The sequence below is a fragment of the Terrapene carolina genome, unplaced genomic scaffold, assembly GCF_002925995.2.
Source record: "Terrapene carolina triunguis isolate 2854851 unplaced genomic scaffold, T_m_triunguis-2.0 Scaffold58, whole genome shotgun sequence".
Taxonomy (NCBI): domain Eukaryota; kingdom Metazoa; phylum Chordata; order Testudines; family Emydidae; genus Terrapene; species Terrapene triunguis.
The window spans coordinates 77,398,346-77,416,679 of NW_020664409.1; the positions used below are offsets into that span (position 1 = coordinate 77,398,346).

At 47.3% G+C, this 18,334-nt stretch overlaps 1 protein-coding gene across 1 annotated transcript in view; it reads left to right on the plus strand.

Moving 5' to 3' along the window:
• Nucleotides 1-18,334, plus strand: part of VPS13B (vacuolar protein sorting 13 homolog B) — a 953,533-nt gene that overhangs the window by 870,140 nt on the left and 65,059 nt on the right. The gene's annotated exons all lie outside the window — the stretch shown is intronic.

The window sequence follows — 18,334 nt, forward strand, 5'->3', positions numbered from 1 at the left end:
GGGACCAGGAGTGGAGCCCTGGGCAGGGGCCAGCAGCCAGGACCCCATGTGTGGGGCCAGGAGTAGGGCCCCGGGCATGGGCCAGCAGCCATGGTCCCAGGAGCAGAGGCCTGGGAGTGGAGGCTTGGGAGCGGGGATGGGGCCAGTGCAGAGTCTGGGGCCAGCGGCCGGGACCAGAACCCCACCTCCAGGTGAGGAGAGGGGTTGGGGGACAGAGGGCTGGGAGCAGGGCACAGGCATGGGAAGCACCCCCTGCACCCCTACTTCCTGCACATATGCTGGCAACGCTCTGCACGTGCCCCGAGAACAGCAAACAACCAGCAGGTCCAGTTCCTAGGCGGGGGGAAGGGGAGGGGGCAGGAGGCTCCGCACGCTGGTCTCGCCCGCAGGCACCACCACCCCGTCAGCCAATGGGAGTGCGGGGCCAGTGCTCGGGGTGGGGGCAGCGCGTGGATCTCCGTGGCCCCTCCCCCACTCCCCACCTACCGGTAGGAGCTGGACCTGCTTGCCTCTTCCGGGGCGCAGCACGGTGCCAGCCAGGACAGGTAGAGACTAGCCTGCCTTAGCGGCGCAGCACTGCTACCTGGACTTTTAATGGTCCGGTCGGCAGTGCTGACCAGAGCCGCCAGGGTCCCTTTTCAACCAGGTGTTCCAGTCGAAAACCGGACACCTGGTCACCCTTTAAAGGTAACTCAGAGGGCCCCTCCTGGAGGCTGAACACTGCTAACCTTCCTAGGGCCCGGAATCAGAGCCTTGTGGAGTGGGTGGGCCCAGGCTCCCCTACAACCGAGTGGATGCTAATCATTAGGCCCCTCGGCCAACTGAGAACCCCATTATAGTCACCCACTTTAGTGAGATCCCTTTGTAACTCTTCGCAGTCAGCTTTGGACTCAATTGTCTTGAGAAATTTTGTATCAACTATAATTTTTGCCACCTTACTGTTCACCTCTTTTTCTAGATCGTTTATGAATGAATATGTTGAACAGCACAGGTTCTAGCACAGATCTTTGGCAGACCCTGATACTTATGTCTCAACATTGTGAAAACTGACCATTTATTCCTACCCTTTATTTCCTGTCCAGTTACTGATCCATGAGAGGACCTTCCCTCCTATCACATGACTGCTTAGTTCGCTCAAGAGCTTTTGGTGATGGACCTAGTCAAAGTCTTTCTGATAGTCCAAGTACACTGTATCGACTGTACCACACTTGTCCACATGCTTGTTGACCCCCTCAGAGAATTTAGTAAATTGATAGGGGGGAGGGATAGCTTAGTGATTTGAGCATTGGCCTCCTAAACCCAAGGTTGTGAGTTCAATCCTTGAAGGGGCCATTTAGGGATCTGGGGCAAAAATTTGTCTGGGGATTGGTCTTGCAGCTTTGAGCAGGGGGTTGGACTAGATGACCTCCTGAGGTCCCTTCCAACCCTGATTTTCTATGAGGCATGATTTCCATTTAGAAAAGCTGTGTATTATGAAGTTGTCAGAAATCCTAGCAAAGATTGCCAAACCTTGTTAGATCTGATGTGGATTTTAGTGAAAGTAAGAGGTCTGTTAGGGGTCAGTAAAAGGGATGGGCCGCTACATTTCTGCAGTGCTCTACATGCTACACTGGATCCACTTCAAGGTCCTTATCTTGATCTTCAAGCCCATTACTGGGATAGGCCCCAGTTATCTCAGAAGCCCCATTTGTCTCCAAGACAGCCGTGTTCCTTAGGAATACTGGAGCATATGGTACTTATCATAAGCACGGGTGATAGGTTCTTCTCAGCAGCTGGCTCATAGTTATGGAATTCTGTCTTGCAAGACAGTAGACTGACCAAGGAACTCACTGCTTTCACAAGTGTAAAACCCATGTGGTTACATTAGATTCCCTGAATTGCTTCCCTGAAAACTATTTGTTTGCAAGTAATCACCCAAAACTGTCTATAAAATATTATTTCTCAGCAGTGCACAAGGCAAGGGGATACTGACTGTTTGAGTGCAGCCAAAATTTAAAAAGCAAACTTCAGTGGGGGCCCATGATAAATTAATGTGAAGAAAGGGATTTTTTCCAAATTTCTGGCATAATTTGAAGTTTGGGCCAGGTTGCCTATCCCTAGTATCGGTTCCTTATTATCAACTTAGCTTTAACCATTTATTTTTAATACTTAACACTCCTCTCACTAACTTTCCATATTATGAATCTACTGCTAAAGACAACGGATTGGATTTTAATGTTAATTACACTGGTTCAAATCTAATAAAACTCCATTGAATTCAGTAGAATTAGTTCAGTATTTTGTTAGTGTGACAGAGATCAGAACATGCCCCATATGTTCTTCACCTTTCGTAAGCCATAGTTCAGTTTAGCTAAGTATATCTCTATTTTTCTTTTCCTTCCTCATTTCAAAATGGAGCCGATCCCAAACACAGCACACTCAGTCCCTCTTGATGTCTGTCTGTAATGCTATAATGTTAAGCTTTAACAGTCCTGGGACTGACACATGCCTTCCCTGCCCATATTATTAATGGTGATTGTTATTTGAGAGAGATCAATAAGTTTATATGGTATTTGTTTTGGGGGGGAGGAGAGGGGAGAAAGACAGTCTCTATCGTAAAGAGTTTACCATCTAAAGCCCTGATCCTACAAGCACTAGTTTACATAAGTAGTTACGCATGTGGGCAGTCCCATTCAGTTCATTAGGAATGCTCGTATGCATAAATGTTTGCACATTCAGACTAAGTTAGACAAACAAAGGAAATGATGACACCAGACATAGGACGGGGCAGAGAAGGATGAGGCAAGTTCTATAAAAATGAAAATGTTGATTAATGTTGTGTTGCGTCTGAAGCTGTAATTACTGATGTATTGTTATTTAAATTTGAGAATACAGGTAGGGCATAGAGTAAGGAATAGGTAGCACAAGAGAAGAGGGCAGGGTGTAAAGCTAGCTAAAGAAAGTGGGTTTTGAGAAAGGCTTTGAAGTAGAGAAGGGGGATACTTGGAGTGCTGAAAGAGGAAGGTTTTTCCAGACATAAGGAGCAGCATGAAAAAGGGTATGAAGGTTTGAGTGATGGAAGAAGACAAGGAGGAGCAACAAGGCAAGAAGAGGGTGCAGAGAATAGGGTATGAGACTAGGAGTAGACAGAAATAGCCTGAGGTGTAGGTGTAATTTTGCAGCACCCTGAAAGTGAGAATGAAGAGTTTGATGTGGAAGAGATGGGGAGTAAGTGAGAGGGATTCTGGGAGGGAGTGACCTGGTCAGAGCTGTAGGAAAGGAAGGGTTTTTTTGTTTTGTTTTGTTTTTAGCTGCAACATGATGTACATGTTGAAGAAAGGATGAGCTGAGAATCAGGATGGCTAAATAATCTGTAAATACTGTGATAGACCTAGGCCAGTTGGGTACAACAAAGTAGTCGAAGGCAGATATACTGGCCACTGGATTAGCAGTTTTCTATTCCCTGACTGACCAGAGCAGGGGCTGCTCTAGACTAATGAGAACACCTGACTCCAATTAACTTGCAAAGAGTCAGGTGAGTCCATTAAGGTAATGTGAACACCTGACTCTAGTTAAGGCCCTTTTGATACTATAAAAGGGCTCACTCCACTCAGGCTGGGGAGAGCCAGGGAGCCAGAGGAGAGGAAGTGTGGCTGAAGGGCTGGTTAATGAAGACACCCTCAAACCATCGGTAAGGGAGCCCTAAGGTAAGGGTGAAGAAGGGAGAAACAGGAGAGCTGTGGGGAAGTGGCCCAGGGAAATGTAGCAACTCTAGCAGTGAAAGGTTGGCTGCCAACAGCTGCTACCATTAGGGTCCCTGGGCCGGAACCCGGAGTAGAGGGCGGGCCCAGGTTCCCCCCAACCTGCCACTACAGAAACACCTCCTGGGAAGGGAAGACAGGCCTCTGTCAGGACAGGAGGCTAAACTGTTCTGAAATAAATAAGCCCTAGAGACAACAGAGACTGTGGGAGTTCTCTCACCAACCTCCTTGCTAGCTTATGATGAAAAAGGCTCAGTAGACTGTAACCCTGGCCGTAGAGAGAGAAGGGCTACGTGGAGGGTCGCAGTGAGCCACTGAGGCTAGCATAAACCGCCTAGAAGCGCGGGACCCACTGGGACAAGGTCAGAGCTCTGCCACAGTACTTACATGGGGAGATTTCTGGTAGTAGGGGTTCTACAAGTTAGCAAACAAAAGCATACCAAGATCCAGTGGCTAAAACTTGAATCTAGATAAATTCTAAACTGGAAACAAGGCACATATTTTTAACAGTGAGCGTGATTAACGTTGGAGCAGCTTACCTTGGGAAGTGACAGGTTGGCCCTCATTTTGATGTCTTTAAATCAACATTCAATGTCGTTCTAAAAGATTACATGGTCTAGTTCAACCAGAAGTTATGGGACTGATGCAGGAATCATGGGGTTGAAGTTCTATGATCTATGTTATGCAACTGGTCAGACTAAATGGTCATAATGTTCCCTTCTGCCCTTAACACCTATGAAAAACAAGGAGGTTACAGTAAACCAGGCAATCAAGAACTGTGATATGAACCTGTGTTTAGCACTGGGCATGGCTAGGTAGGAATGGATCTCATATTCTGTTGATCTGTATGGCAACATAATGTCTTGAACCTGAATTACTAGGCAGGTTAGCAGTTTATGTAGTTCTAGAATACTTTCAAATGTTGATAAATAAGAACTACAACTTCGAATTTCTTTTCTGTTATGCATTTATAATATCAACCATAAGGTTGAATTGATGCAGTCTGCATTTAAGGACTTGATCACATCATCACTGAAATCAATGTATATTTTGCCATTGACTTCAAGGAGAGAACAGTCAGGCCTTTGATTATTGGTAATGTGTATATTTTTCATTAAAATACTGTAGTTTAATATTCCTAAATGAGCTATATATAATTTAAATGACTATTATTATATAATTTTGGTTTGGTATTCACATGGTTTGCATGATGTTTCAGTGAATATACCATATAAAGTATTGTACCTATCTACACAAATTTTAGTAACACTTTCAATTTAATACTGGAATAAATATAAAGTTTCTTTTCTTTCTTCTTTAGATAGTGTGTTCACAAAACAGACCTTCAGCTGTAACTTTATAAATGACTTTTTTAAAAAGGTATTTGGAAAGGCTTCTATTAAGAACCTCCTCCTCTTTCCCCGAAGAAAAAAAATGAAGCCAAAATGTAACTTATGCTTCTTCTCCAACCAGATAATTCATCATTACTTATTTCCAAGTTGCTATTCTTTCAGGTACTAGGTTATGTCCCATAAAGTCTAAGAGGATATACAGTACTCTGTGGGTTCAAACATATAGAAACTGTGACTTCAAACATCAGTCACTATCTGGAAATTTTCCTGTTTAATTGCTTAGGGATGTTACAGATTCTCTGAACAACCTTTGGTACTTAACTTAATCCTCCCCAGGCCATTTACAGAACAACAGCAGGCAAAATAAAGCTTTATTTTATTTTTATACTATTTAAGTAGTGTGAAATGTATTGTCAATTCCACTTGGGATTCCACATTCCAAATTAATGATTTAACTGGATTATATTTAATTTACTTTCCAGATAATATCTTGGACAGATAAGGATTTTTATTACCCAAGAAACATATGGCTCATCATAATTTTGTTCATGTTTCTTGTTCTTAACATTCTTCTAATCTAGAAATGTGGGGTTAGATTGAGCCTGTTAGGCACAAGCCTACCTTACAAGCTGTGTGGAGCCAAACAATGCCTCCTGGAGCTCTCTGGTGCACAGGAGGAGTGTGCCCGCTGAGCCAACACTAAGAAAAGTTCAGCCTATACTCCAATGGCCAGCTTGAAGGGGATGGGTCCATGGTCCCATTCTCCTCATCTCTATCAGAGTAATTTGCACCACCAGTGATGCTAGCAAGAAACTGTTGCTGTGTTGTGGGATCCATAAAGAAAGAAAAAAACAGTCAATCTGCATTTCCAATTGGAAAAAATAATCCCAACTATACATACAAAATGACGGGTTCTAAATTAGGTGATACCACTCAAGAAAGAGATCTTGAAGTCATTGTAGATAGTTCCTTTAAAATATCTACTCAATGTGCAGTGGCAGTCAAAAATCTTGACAGAACGTTAGGAACCAATAGGAAAGGGATCGATAAAACAGAAAATATCATATTCCCTCTATATAAATCCATGGTACTCCCACATCTTGAATACTGCATGCAGATCTGGTCGCCCCATCTTAAAGAAGATATATTGGAATTGAAAAATATACAGAAAAGAGCAACAAAAATGATTAGGGGTATGGACCAGCTTCCATATGAGGAGAGATGAATAAGATTGGGACTTTTCAGCTTGGAAAAGAGACAACTAAGGGGGGATATGATAGAGGTCTATAAAATCGTGACTAATGTGGAGAAAGTAAATAAGGAAGTGTCATTTACTCCTTCTCATAACACAAGAACTAGGGGGTCACCAAATGAAATTAATAAGCAGCAGATTTAAAAGAAACAAAAGGAAGTATTTCTTCACACAACGCACAGCCAACCTGTGGAATTCTTTGCCAGAGGATGTTGTGAAGGCCAAGTCTATAACAGGGTTCAAAAAAGAACTAGATAAGTTCATGGAGGATGTGTCCATCAATGGCTATTAGCCAGGATGGGCAGGGATGCAAAACCATTCTCTGAAGTGTCCCTAGTCTCTGTTTGCCAGAAACTGGGAATGGGCGACAGGGGATGGATCACTTGATGATTATCTGTTCTGTTCATTCCCTCTGAAGCACCTGGCACTGGTCTCTATCAGAAGACAGAATACTGGGCTAGATGGACCATTCATCGTATCAGTATGGTAGTTCTTATGTTCTTAAGTTAGAAATTCGACTGTTGCTGCAGCATTTGATTCACTCCTTACATTTTACCTTCCTTCAGCTTTTGTTTTTCAATGAGAAATATTACTTTTACTTCAGGTCCCTAGAACCCAGCTCTCCTCTTGGTCTTTACACTTTTCACCTGTTTCTGTGGGACCACAACTTTTATTTTATCAGCAACACCTCTTGGAATTTACACCTTTTCCCATGCCACTGACCAAGTCATTACTTCCCTTCTGCAGCTCACTAGAGGTCAAAAATTCATTTACTACCCATTGGGATTGACTCACAATAAGTATCCCAACTAATGGCTCATAAGTCAAATTATCTTTCAAAAGCAAGTTTAGTTATTTAAGCTAGAAAATAGAGAAATTATTTAAATAAACTGAAACAGAATAAACTTGACCGCATCTACAAGCTATGCAGAAATCTAGTTTGTGAGACTAACAATCTCTAGGTTACAAGCATTGAATTGTACCTACTTGCAATCTGGAACATGCTGGCTGGGCAAAGCTGCTTCAGCAATACCCCTTCCTTAGCCATGTTTCTCATCCCTTTCCTTGGTCTCTACACCTTGTCATGTGACTGCTTTATTTATCTAAATCTCACCCATCTCCCTCATTACTGGCTGAAAACCCTTAGCAAAATGAGACAGAAGAGGCGGTGGAGGGAAAATGAGGGGAGGGGGGTTGTAAGAAACCTCTGAGCAGAAAAGTGGTAAAGATAGGAAGTCCAGAGGAGACAAAGGGGCAGTAAATAGGAGTAGTTCTCACATGGTCTCTTGGACTGCATAGAGGCCACTGAACGCATTATGTGCCTCCCTGATTTTCTGTCTTGAGCCAAATCTGACATGTTACAGGATAGGATGTTTGTGAGGGGCAGGTGTTCGTTGATGCCATCAAACCATCTTGATTTGTGTCTTCCATGTGATCTTTTCCATCCTGCTGTCATTGGGTCAAAGCCAAAGATGATTGTTGTAGGGAAGTTGGTAGGCGTTCAGAGCAGATGACCAGACCACCTTAAAGCGGGTGACCATTTGAGAGGGTGGGACCAGTTAGGAAACTGATGTCTTCATTTGACTTGAATTTGTACCATTTGATGTTTTTGATTACTCAGAGATACTTCATCTGAATGGTGTTCAATTTCTTTTCAGTCTTGAGAGTAAGGGGCCATGTTTCAATTCCAGAGGTCAGATATTGAGCACTGAAGCATTATGTATCCTTAGCTTCATCTCTCTATTTATCTATTTAACACTTTCTTGATGAGGCACCCTATTATTGATGATATTTTTGCCATGTGAGCTTCAAGTTCTTTCTCACCAAAAGAACTGAGGTGGGTGAAATAACTGACAAGCTTGATTGGGTGGTCACCCACTAAGATGGCAGAGCCTGCAGCATGTTCAAAATTGACAACAAGAAGAATTGTGCTTTTACCCCCAATTAATTTTCAGGCTGACTTCTGCAGTTGAGCTTTCCAGGGCTTTAAAAGCCACAACCAGCTCGTCCATTGATTCAATGATTAGCTATATGTTGTCAGTAAAATTGACATCGGTAAGGTTCTTATAATCAAAATGAATGCCTAAAATGCGTTTATTATTGTCTCTGACAACATTGCGGCGTTCGGGGCGGCAACACATACTTGTTAATGCCTAATCTGATTAGAAAGAAGGCAGTTATTTTCCCATTTACAAGAAAGTTGCTTGAGGAGTCATCATATAAAAGAAATAACATTCTAAAGAGCTTGTTGGGGAGGCCAGCAAGTTTCAAGATCAGACAAAATGACTCCCTGTCAACGTCAGACGTGGCCTTGATATCCACAAATGTAATGTGAACGGAGCACTTGAATTCTTGTGAATTCTCGATAAACTGGCACGCTCTGAAAATTAGCTCCATCGTTGAACAGCCGGAAGTGAAGCCAGTTTGTTGTGGTCTTCTTTTGTTCCTTAAGATATCAGTGGCTTTGGCCAAAAAGGCAGAAGCAAAAACCTTCCCTGAGATAGATAGAAGTCTAATGCTGCGATAACGGCGACAATCTCATTGCTGCTTTTATGTTTATTTTTGAATAAATATGGGTAGTTAGAAACTCCTTTTGAGCCTTATCCTTGATCAAAGGCGAAGGGAAGGAAGGAAAGCTCTGAGGAGAGGGGGAGAAACGCCCTTAGGAAAGCATTAGAGGAAGGAGGACAGTCCCAGTAGCCTGAGCAGCAGGAGGGCAGAAATACCCAGGAAGTGGATAAGGAAAAGGAGGGGAAAGACACAAAGTGGTCAGGAAGCAAAAACATGTTATAAACTGTCTTTAAAATTTCTAGTCTCCGACTTTTCAGCTCTTTGGTTTATTTGATCCATTGTTTTATTTAATGTTGTGATGAGATAACATGTTGTGTTCAAAAAGATTTCTGAACTCTGCAGTAGTGCTGATCAACCTGCTGACATATGACTATTTTACCCAATAACATCTAATATTTTAAGAACATTTTCTAATTCTCATTAAAAAGACCAGAGCAGAAACCATTCCAAAAAAGAGGATAATGGTATTTCTACTCTTGTCAAGTTATATTGTCCAACTCTCGTTTAGTGTATTTTATGGGTTCATTCTCTCTCTCTCTAGAAATTTTACCATCACAATTAAGAGTTCAGTTCAAATGGAATATCCATATTGTGCCCTTATGTTATTTGGCTTTCTTTATGCCCACGACGACTCTCATTTGCCCTTCTGTGGCACTGATTTGGAGGGCAAATGCAGCCTTCTCTATGCCACTTACCTAGCACAAACAACTTACTCTGCCTCCCCAATATCAGTTTCATTTGTTTTTGAAGCAGCAGCCAGTAATGGCTACAAAATTAATAGTCCAATACCCCAGTACAGGTCAGTCTAAGCGAAAAACAGTATTTATCAACATATTAGATAGTAGAGAAAAAGCACAGACGTCAAAAGGATTAAAGGTTCATGCACATTTGAATAAATACAACAAAGTATTTTAGATTGGCTCTAAACTTTGAATTACAGAAGGATTACTTTGGTCAAAACATCTTTGAACTCTGGTCATCATGTTCCTGCCGACACTTCTTTTCTCTTGTATTAGCAACACTTCTTTTCTCAGAATGTCTCTCTGCTACTTAGCTATCTGCTTTTATAAACCCCTTCGTTCTTAAACAGAATTGCCAAAGTACACTTAGCATTTGCTTATATCTTGGTGGGTGAAGGGAGTTGTCTGGTAATTATTCTGCCAATACACCTTTAGGTCAGTTTATTAAGATTAGGACAGAGCATGTATTAAATGTCTAATTAAACATCCTTCCTGATATTGGCTTATGCTAAAATAATGTTTATTCCTGATTACTTAATTTTCCAAAATTACATCAGTCTCCATTTCCATCTTTTTACATACATAGCACTAGAGGCCTTCGTGTTTTGAAAATGATTCCAGATCTTGCTTTTCAAAGAACCTCATGAACAAGGTTTTAAAAGTAGACAGACATATAATGCAGACTACTAGTATTAATAAGTCATGAAGACAGTTATATTAGGTAAAAATTAAAATAAGATAGCTGGGTTATTCCATGTCGCATGGTAGCATTCACAAATATTTGAGTGATATGGCTTGAGGAAAAAGTTACTATGTAATCAAAAGGATAATACACCAGTCTGTTCCTCATTTTTCTTAATCTTTTTTTCTGAACCATAGAATCAAATGCACATAAATCTTTGTGATACACAGAAAATTACTAAGTCAACATTCTGTGAACTAATGACTGCTAAATGACAACTGACAGCATATTCCTTGATGACATTCAGTTAGTGACCAAGTTGCTCACACAGGACAGGAGTCATCTTAAAGTTGGGGTTATAAGCAAATGCTAATTATTAATTACATCTTTATGTATGGCATCTGTATTTGGCGTGTATTTTGAGTATATTCTAACTGGGACTGACTCTTTAGTACCTTTTTTCATTATTTTGTTATAATTTCCAGCTACTAGTCTCTCCAAAGTAAACAGCTTACTTGTTTCTTTTAGTTTTTATATGCCCAGCTGCTTCTGTAAGAAACTGAAATGGTTCCAGCCATTACAATTGTTTTTCTTTTTCTGTAACTAATATTTAAATATCAAAGCTACTAGGAGCTTTTATGTCATGGAGTACACTTTGCCTCAAAGTACTTTTTTTTTTTTTTTTTAAAGCCATTAAGCGTTCTTCTAAGGTGAAGTAATTTGAATGGGAATGCAGCAGTCATTACTTGAGTGATTCAGAAGCCACCCACTGTATGGATGTTTTTGTTTTGTGTGTAATCTTGTGCTGAGGACACCACAAATTATGAACAGGCTACTGAGTTGTAAAGTCTTAGAAGGCGGTTACTGTGGCTGCTTCCTAAAGGTCAACGTAGAAAGCAGTCCTAAGACACTGCAAAAGAATAATATCTGGACAGTCACTCAGCCAACAACCCTGACCTATAGACTTCACAATCTCCCTTTTTCAATTGTTTTTTAAACATGGCAGGACATAATATTTACAGCTTTTATTTTTCATTGGTGCAAGTAATTATACTATGGGCCTGCTCCTGCTTCCAATTAATTGACAGAACTCTTATTGACTTCCGGCCCCAGATGCCCAAATACAGAGTGCAATTCAGCCTTGCACAGAGAGTTTTCATAAAGCCTTTGCACAACTATTTTAAGGGCTTAAGTGGGTGCTTAGACTGTGTGCTGGCCCTCTGGAAAGAAATGCTTATTGCTTTAATTGTGTATATGTAAACTCACTTCCTTCTTCGAGTGATTGCTCCTGTGTATTCCACTATAGGTGTGCGTGCTCGCCACATGCACCGGTGCCGGAAGTTTTTCCCTTAGCAGTATCCGTAGTGGGGGAGCACCGCTGCGACCCCTGGAGTGGCGCCGACATATCGCGCCATAAAGGGGGCTGTGTGCTCCCCCCACCCTCAGTTCCTTCTTACCGCCAGTGAAGGTAGTCGGAACTTGCTCCAGCCTTGGCTGCAGCATTTATAGCCTTAGTGGTATCTTGTTCACTGAACTGCTTCTTTGTTGAACTTTTCTTCGTTAGTGCCTGGCTCGGGGCATGCCCCGTGGCCCAGGCTTCAAGTCGTGCGACTCTTGTCGCAACTCTATGCCCAGAAGCGATCCACACTCTGTGTCTTCGCTGTCTGGGCAAGGCTCACATTAGCGAGCGTTGTATGATTTGCCGCTTCTTCAAGCCTCGGATGAAGCGGGAGCGTGATATCCGACTCCGTGCTTTGCTAATAGAGTCGGCATTGGCCCCGGCACAGGCGTGTCGACCCCACTCCGCGCCCGGCACTGCATCTTCGGTGCGCAGCGAGGCACCGTCGTTGACTCAGCACCGCTCTCCCAGTAAGAAGCAAGGGAAGACTCAGCGGCGCCGAGAGAAGGAGAGGAGTGAGGCCAGACCCGAGTTGGGCAGCCCACGATCCCCGTCGGGACAGACCTCCGACTCGCGCTGAGCGGAGTAGTCTGGTCCCGTCCGCGCGAGCCTCGCCTGAAGTGCGCATGCCTTCGACGCCAGAGGCAGCTCAGGCTGCGCGTAATATCCTAGCCTTTCCGGTGCCGGGAGTGCCACCTCAGTTGGGCTCCCAGTCCTGTGGAAAGCCGCCTTTGGGCGCCCATCAGCCCTCCCCGGAGATATCGGAGGTCGAGGTACTTTCCAGGGTCGAGGTGCCGAGCAGAGGCCCGTGTCGTATGTCAACTCCGCGTGCCGGCTCTTCTGCGAGCGAGTCCCACTCCTCCGGTCTCCAGAGCCATAGAGGAGGTGACAAGAGGCGACGCCGTTCCTCCTCGAGTCAGTCCGAGAGGAACAGGTCCCGACGCCATCGGCACCAGCGCTCCTATTCTAGCGCCCGCCGTCACAGAGGCCGTGCTCCGAGTCCGTCCCTAGAGTCCCCGGCACCGAGGCGCCGTGGCCACAGGCACCGTAGGGAATCCAGAGACAGCTCCTCAGACATCTACCTCTCGACTTCATCCAGGTCGAAGTCTCGGGGCAGGAGCCGTCACGACAGAGACCGCTCCAGTCATTCCTACGGCACCGTGCGCTCTCCTCCAGGACTTTGGCGTCGGCGCGCAGCCATCTCTCCCCGGGCCGCACCGCACCGCGGGAGCAGCCAGCTCTGCCGGCGCCCCAGGCGTCCCAGTTCCAGGCTGTGCCCTGGCAAGGACAATGGTGCCAGTGGGCACCGTGGCCTCAGGCACCCTCACAGCCGGGACCTCGCTCCATGGCGGGAGCCTCTCAGGGCCGCCCCGCGTCACCTCCCCGGGACCAGGATGGGGCCGCGGGCGCCGAACAACCGGCACCGACCCCAGGACACTACCCGGACGTCGAGCCTACAATGCCGTCAGTGGCTGAGGGCACCGCACCATCTACCTCTTCGGTGCCTTTGACACAGTTGCGGTACCGCCTCCCTCTTCTCAAGAGGACTTCAAGGCGCACCAAGAGCTGCTTAGGAGGGTGGCAGCAAATTTCGAGCTCCGGGCCGAGGAGATGGAGGAGCCCTCCGACACGCTGTTTAATGTCCTCGCCTCCTCGGTATCAGGGTGGGTGGCCCTCCCATTCCATCAGGGGGTGGCCAACATCACCACCGGCCTCTGGCAGACCCTGGCCTCTCTTGGCCCCATTTCCAAGCAGACCGAAAGGAAGTATTTCGTCCCCGCAAGGGGTCACAAGTACCTATACACCCACCCGGCCCCGAACTCTTTGGTGGTATAGTCGGTCCACCACCGTGCGCGGAACGGCGAGCCCACGCCCACACCAAAGGACAAGGACGCTCGGAGACTTGACACTTTTGGTAAAAAGGTTTATTCGTCTGCCAGTTTCCAGCTCAGAGTGGCCAACCACCAGGCACTGCTGAGCCGTTACGAGTTTAATCTGTGGGGATCCGTCCCCAAGTTCGAACCCCTTCTTCAAGATAAGGACAAGAAGGAGTTCTGGGCTCTGGTCGAGGAGGGTGCGGCGGCGGCCAAAGCAGCTCTCCAGGCGGCTTTGGACGCAGCGGACACAGCCGCTCGGTCAATGACTTCGGCAGTCTCCATGCGAAGGGCGTCATGGCTCTCGCTTTCGGGGCTGTCTGTGGAGTCCCAGTCAATAATGCAGGACCTGCCGTTTGATGGCAAAGCGTTATTTGCGGACTAGACAGATACCCGTCTACATGGGAGGAAGGACTCCCACACCACCCTGCAGATGCTGGGCCTCTATGTCCTGCCTTCTAAGGACAAGCCCAGGCCTCAAACCTCTGCTCCTCCAGCTCGGGGCAGATACGAACCCCCGCCTAAGCGGCAGAGAGACCAAAGGCATCGGTCCCAACGCCAATCCCATTCGGCGCCAAGGCCCGGGCCCTCGAAGGCCAAGAGGCCAGGAAAACGGCGTTTTTGACTCGTTAAGGGGGGTCACCATGCCAGTTGCCAGTGTACCCCCCCCCCCCCAGTTAATAAAGTTGCATTTTATCAACCGTTTATCGGCCTTCCGACTGCAATGGTCCCGTATAACGTCGGACCAATGGGTCCTCAGCACCATCTCCCAAGGGTACAGGTTGCAGTTTGTTTCAACCCCCCCCCAACCATCCCCCGTCCCGGGAGCTGGCCGGGGACCCAGAGCATACCCTCCTCCTCCGCCAGGAGGTAGAGCGCTTCCTCTCCCTAGGAGCTGTGGAAAAGGAATTCCAGGGAAAGGGATTTTACTCCAGGTATTTCCTCATCCCGAAAGCGAAAGGCGGGCTTCGGCCCATCCTCGATCTGCGGAATCTCAACCAGTTTTCTGGTTCATTGCAAATTCCGCATGGTGTCCCTGGCCTCTATTATTCCATCCCTAGACCAGGGGGATTGGTTTGCGGCGCTGGACCTCCAGGATGCGGACTTCCACATCCACATTTTCGAGGGTCACAGGTGTTTCCTCCGTTTCCTGGTGGGTCAGGACCACTTCCAGTTTATGGTCCTTCCCTTTGGCCTCTCTACTGCCCCCAGGGTATCTACGAAGTGTATGGTGGTGGTGGCGGCCCACCTCAGGAGGAAAGGGCTGCAGATCTTCCCCTACCTCGACGACTGGCTGCTCAAGGGCCGGTCTCGGTCTCTGGTGCAGCAGCAGATGAATTTCCTGCTGGACACCTGCGCAGATCTAGGCCTACTGGTGAACGAGGAGAAATCCACGTTAATCCCAGTTCAGTGCATAAGCTTTATAGGGGTGCTGTTAGATTCCCGGGTGGTCATGGCCTCCCTCCCATGGGACAGATTCGAGACGCTCAAAGCTCTCATCGCCTCGGTCATGACCTTTCCGGTAACCACGGCACGAGTGTGCCTTCAAATCCTAGGCCACATGGCAGCATGCACCTATGTGGTGCGGCATGCCAGGCTCCGGATGAGGCCCCTTCAGCTTTGGCTGGCCTCCCGGTACTCCCAGGCCAGGGATGGCCTGGACAAGGTCGTCACGGTGCCACCAACGGTGGTGGCAGACCTCCAATGGTGGTCCCTCCCGAGCAACATGCTCCAGGGTATCCCCCTCCCTCGCTAGATCTAGTGTCCGATGCCTCGGACCTGGGCTGGGGAGCCCACGTGGGGGACTTCAGGACCCAGGGTATGTGGTCACCAGGGGAACTGACCCTGCACATAAATGTCAGGGAGCTCAGGGCCATGCGCCTGGCGTGCGTTGCCTTTTGCCAACACATAGAGGGGAAGGTGGTCAGAATCCTCACGGACAACACGACTACCATGTATTATCTGAACAAGCAGGGGGGCACGCGTTCCTGGGCTTTATGCCAGGAAGCCCAACTCCTGTGGGAGTTCTGTATAGCCCATGACATACTCCTGCGGGCCTTTTACCTGCCCAGCAAGAGCAACACGCTCGCGGACCGCCTGAGCAGGGTCTCCTCTCAACATCACGAGTGATCCCTGCACAAGGAGGTGGCCAGGTGGATCTTCCTACAGTGGGGCACTCTCCAGGTAGACCTGTTCGCCACCGCCCAGAATCGACTGTGCCCACGATTCTGCTCCAGGGCGGGAGAGGCCGATGGGGCGACGCGTTCCTGATCCCATGGTCGGGGCCCCTGTTTTACGCCTTCCCGCCCTTCCCTCTAATAGGCAGGGTCCTACAGAAGGTGAAGTCAGACGGGGCGAGGGTTATCCTCATAGCCCCGGATTGGGCCCGTCAACATTGGCACGAGACCCTACTGCAGCTCTTAGCGGCGCCCCCTTGCAGGCTGCCGCTCCGCCCGGACCTCCTCTCCCAGGAGGAAGGTCGTCTCCTCCATCCCAACCTAGCCGCGCTCCGCCTGACAGCGTGGCTGCTCCATGGTAAAATGAGGAGGAAGGGAGGTGTTCTGAGGATGTGAGAAGGGTCCTGCTGGAGAGTAGGAAGCCCTCCCGCGTCGAACCTACCTGGCTAAGTGGTATAGGGTCTCTAGGTGGGCGAGGGATAGAGGTTCCTCTCCCTCTTCCGCGTCTCTCCAGCTTGTCCTCGATTACCTCCTCTCCCTTAGGACCCAAGGGCTGGCGCCCTCCTCCATCAGGGTGCACCTGGCGGCCATTTCGGCTTTCCATCCCCCGGTGCAGGGCCTGTCTATGTTTTCACATCACATGACGGCCCGGTTTCTGAAAGGGTTAGATCGGACATTCCCTTACACCAGACCCCCGGTCCCGCTCTGGGACCTGAACCTAGTGCTCTCCCGCCTCACAGGGCCTCCCTTTGAGCCATTAGCCACGTGTTCGTGGTTCCACTTGTCGTGGAAGGTGGCGTTCTTAGTGGCTATCACCTCAGCCCATCGGGTCTCAGAGCTCAGGGCCTTGACCTCTGAACCGCCCTATACTGTCTTCCATAAGGACAAGGTGCAGCTCCGCCCTCACCCTGCCTTTTTGCCGAAGGTAGTCTTGGCTTTTCATATGGATCAGGATATTTTCGTCCCGATCCTCTGCCCTAAGCCCCATTCCTCCAATGAGGAATGCCGCCTGCACATGTTAGACGTGCGCAGAGCGCTGGCCTTTTACCTGGACAGAACCAGACCATTTAGGAAGTCTCCCCAGCTGTTCATTGCATCGGCCGAGCGCATGAGGGGACGACCGGTGTCCACCCAGCGGATTTCCCGCTGGATCACCTCGTGCATTCGCACCTGTTACGACCTGGCAGGGATTCCCCCGCCTCCTATTGTGAAGAGAGCCCAGGCCTCGTCAGCGGCCTATGTGGCTCATGTCCCTATTCAGGACATCTGTAGGGCTGCTACGTGGTCCTCTGTCCACACCTTCTCATCGCACTATGCAATCGTCTCCCATACGAGAGATGACACCGGGTTTGGTAGGGCGGTGCTCCGCCCGGGTAACCCTTAAAACTTTACACTTAAACGCCTACCCGCCTCCATCAGGTATAGCTTGGAGTCACCTATAGTGGAATACACATGAGCAATCTCTCGAAGAAGAAAGGACAGTTACCTGTTCCGTAACTGGTGTTCTTCGAGATGTGTTGCTCAAGTGTATTCCACGTCCCGCCCTCCTTCCCCTCTGTCGGAGTTGTCTGGCGAGAAGGAACTGAGGGTGGGGGGGAGCACGCAGCCCCCTTTATGGCTCGATATGTCGGCGCCACTCCAGGGGTCACAGCGGTGCTCCCCCACTACAGATACTGCTAAGGGAAAAACTTCCGGCACCGGTGCACGTGGCGAGCACGCACACCTATAGTGGAATACACCTGAGCAACACATCTCGAAGAACGCCAGTTACGGAACAGGTAACTGTCCTTTATTAACTTTGCACAACCATGAATCATCTATATAAAAGCTAAATGGCCAGCTCCTCAGCTGGAGTAAATTGATGTAATTTTATTGACTTTAAAAGAACTGTATCAATTTTCATTAGCTGAGGACTTTGGCTCACAGAATCTCCATGGAATAGGGATAGGTACATACTGTGTTGAAAGACTTTTTGAATGATGAAAGACTGAGGGCTTGTCTATAGAGTGCATTAGTGCGCACCAGCCGAGGTATAAATTCTAGTATACACAAGCATGTCTTGTACTAACTCTCTGTGTGGACCTTCTTGTGCACACTAAAAGTTCCTTAGTGTACGTTCATGTAATACTGCTTCAAATAATACTATGTCAATGTGCTCTAGGGGACTTTGAGTGTGTTCCAGCAAGGTCCATGTAGAGAGTTAGTACACAACATGCTTGTGTGCACTAGAATTTACACCCCTATAGTGCATAGTGATGCACCAGGTAGACAAGCCCTATGTTGCCTTAGAAATGGTTTAAGCTAACCAGAAAAAGGCATTCCTATTCCAGAATAAGAGTGACTACAAGGGGACTGATACTGGTATAACTATATAATTATAATGGTATCATTATGCCTGCAAAAGCCCCTTGTCACCACTTTGATTCAAATGAGATGTTCCCCATTTCTAAGCAACATATTTAAATACTGATACATTTGATATACTTATGAGCACAAGTGAGCCGCCCCCCCGCCCCAAATGGATTGTTTTGGAGGGTTTTTGGGTGG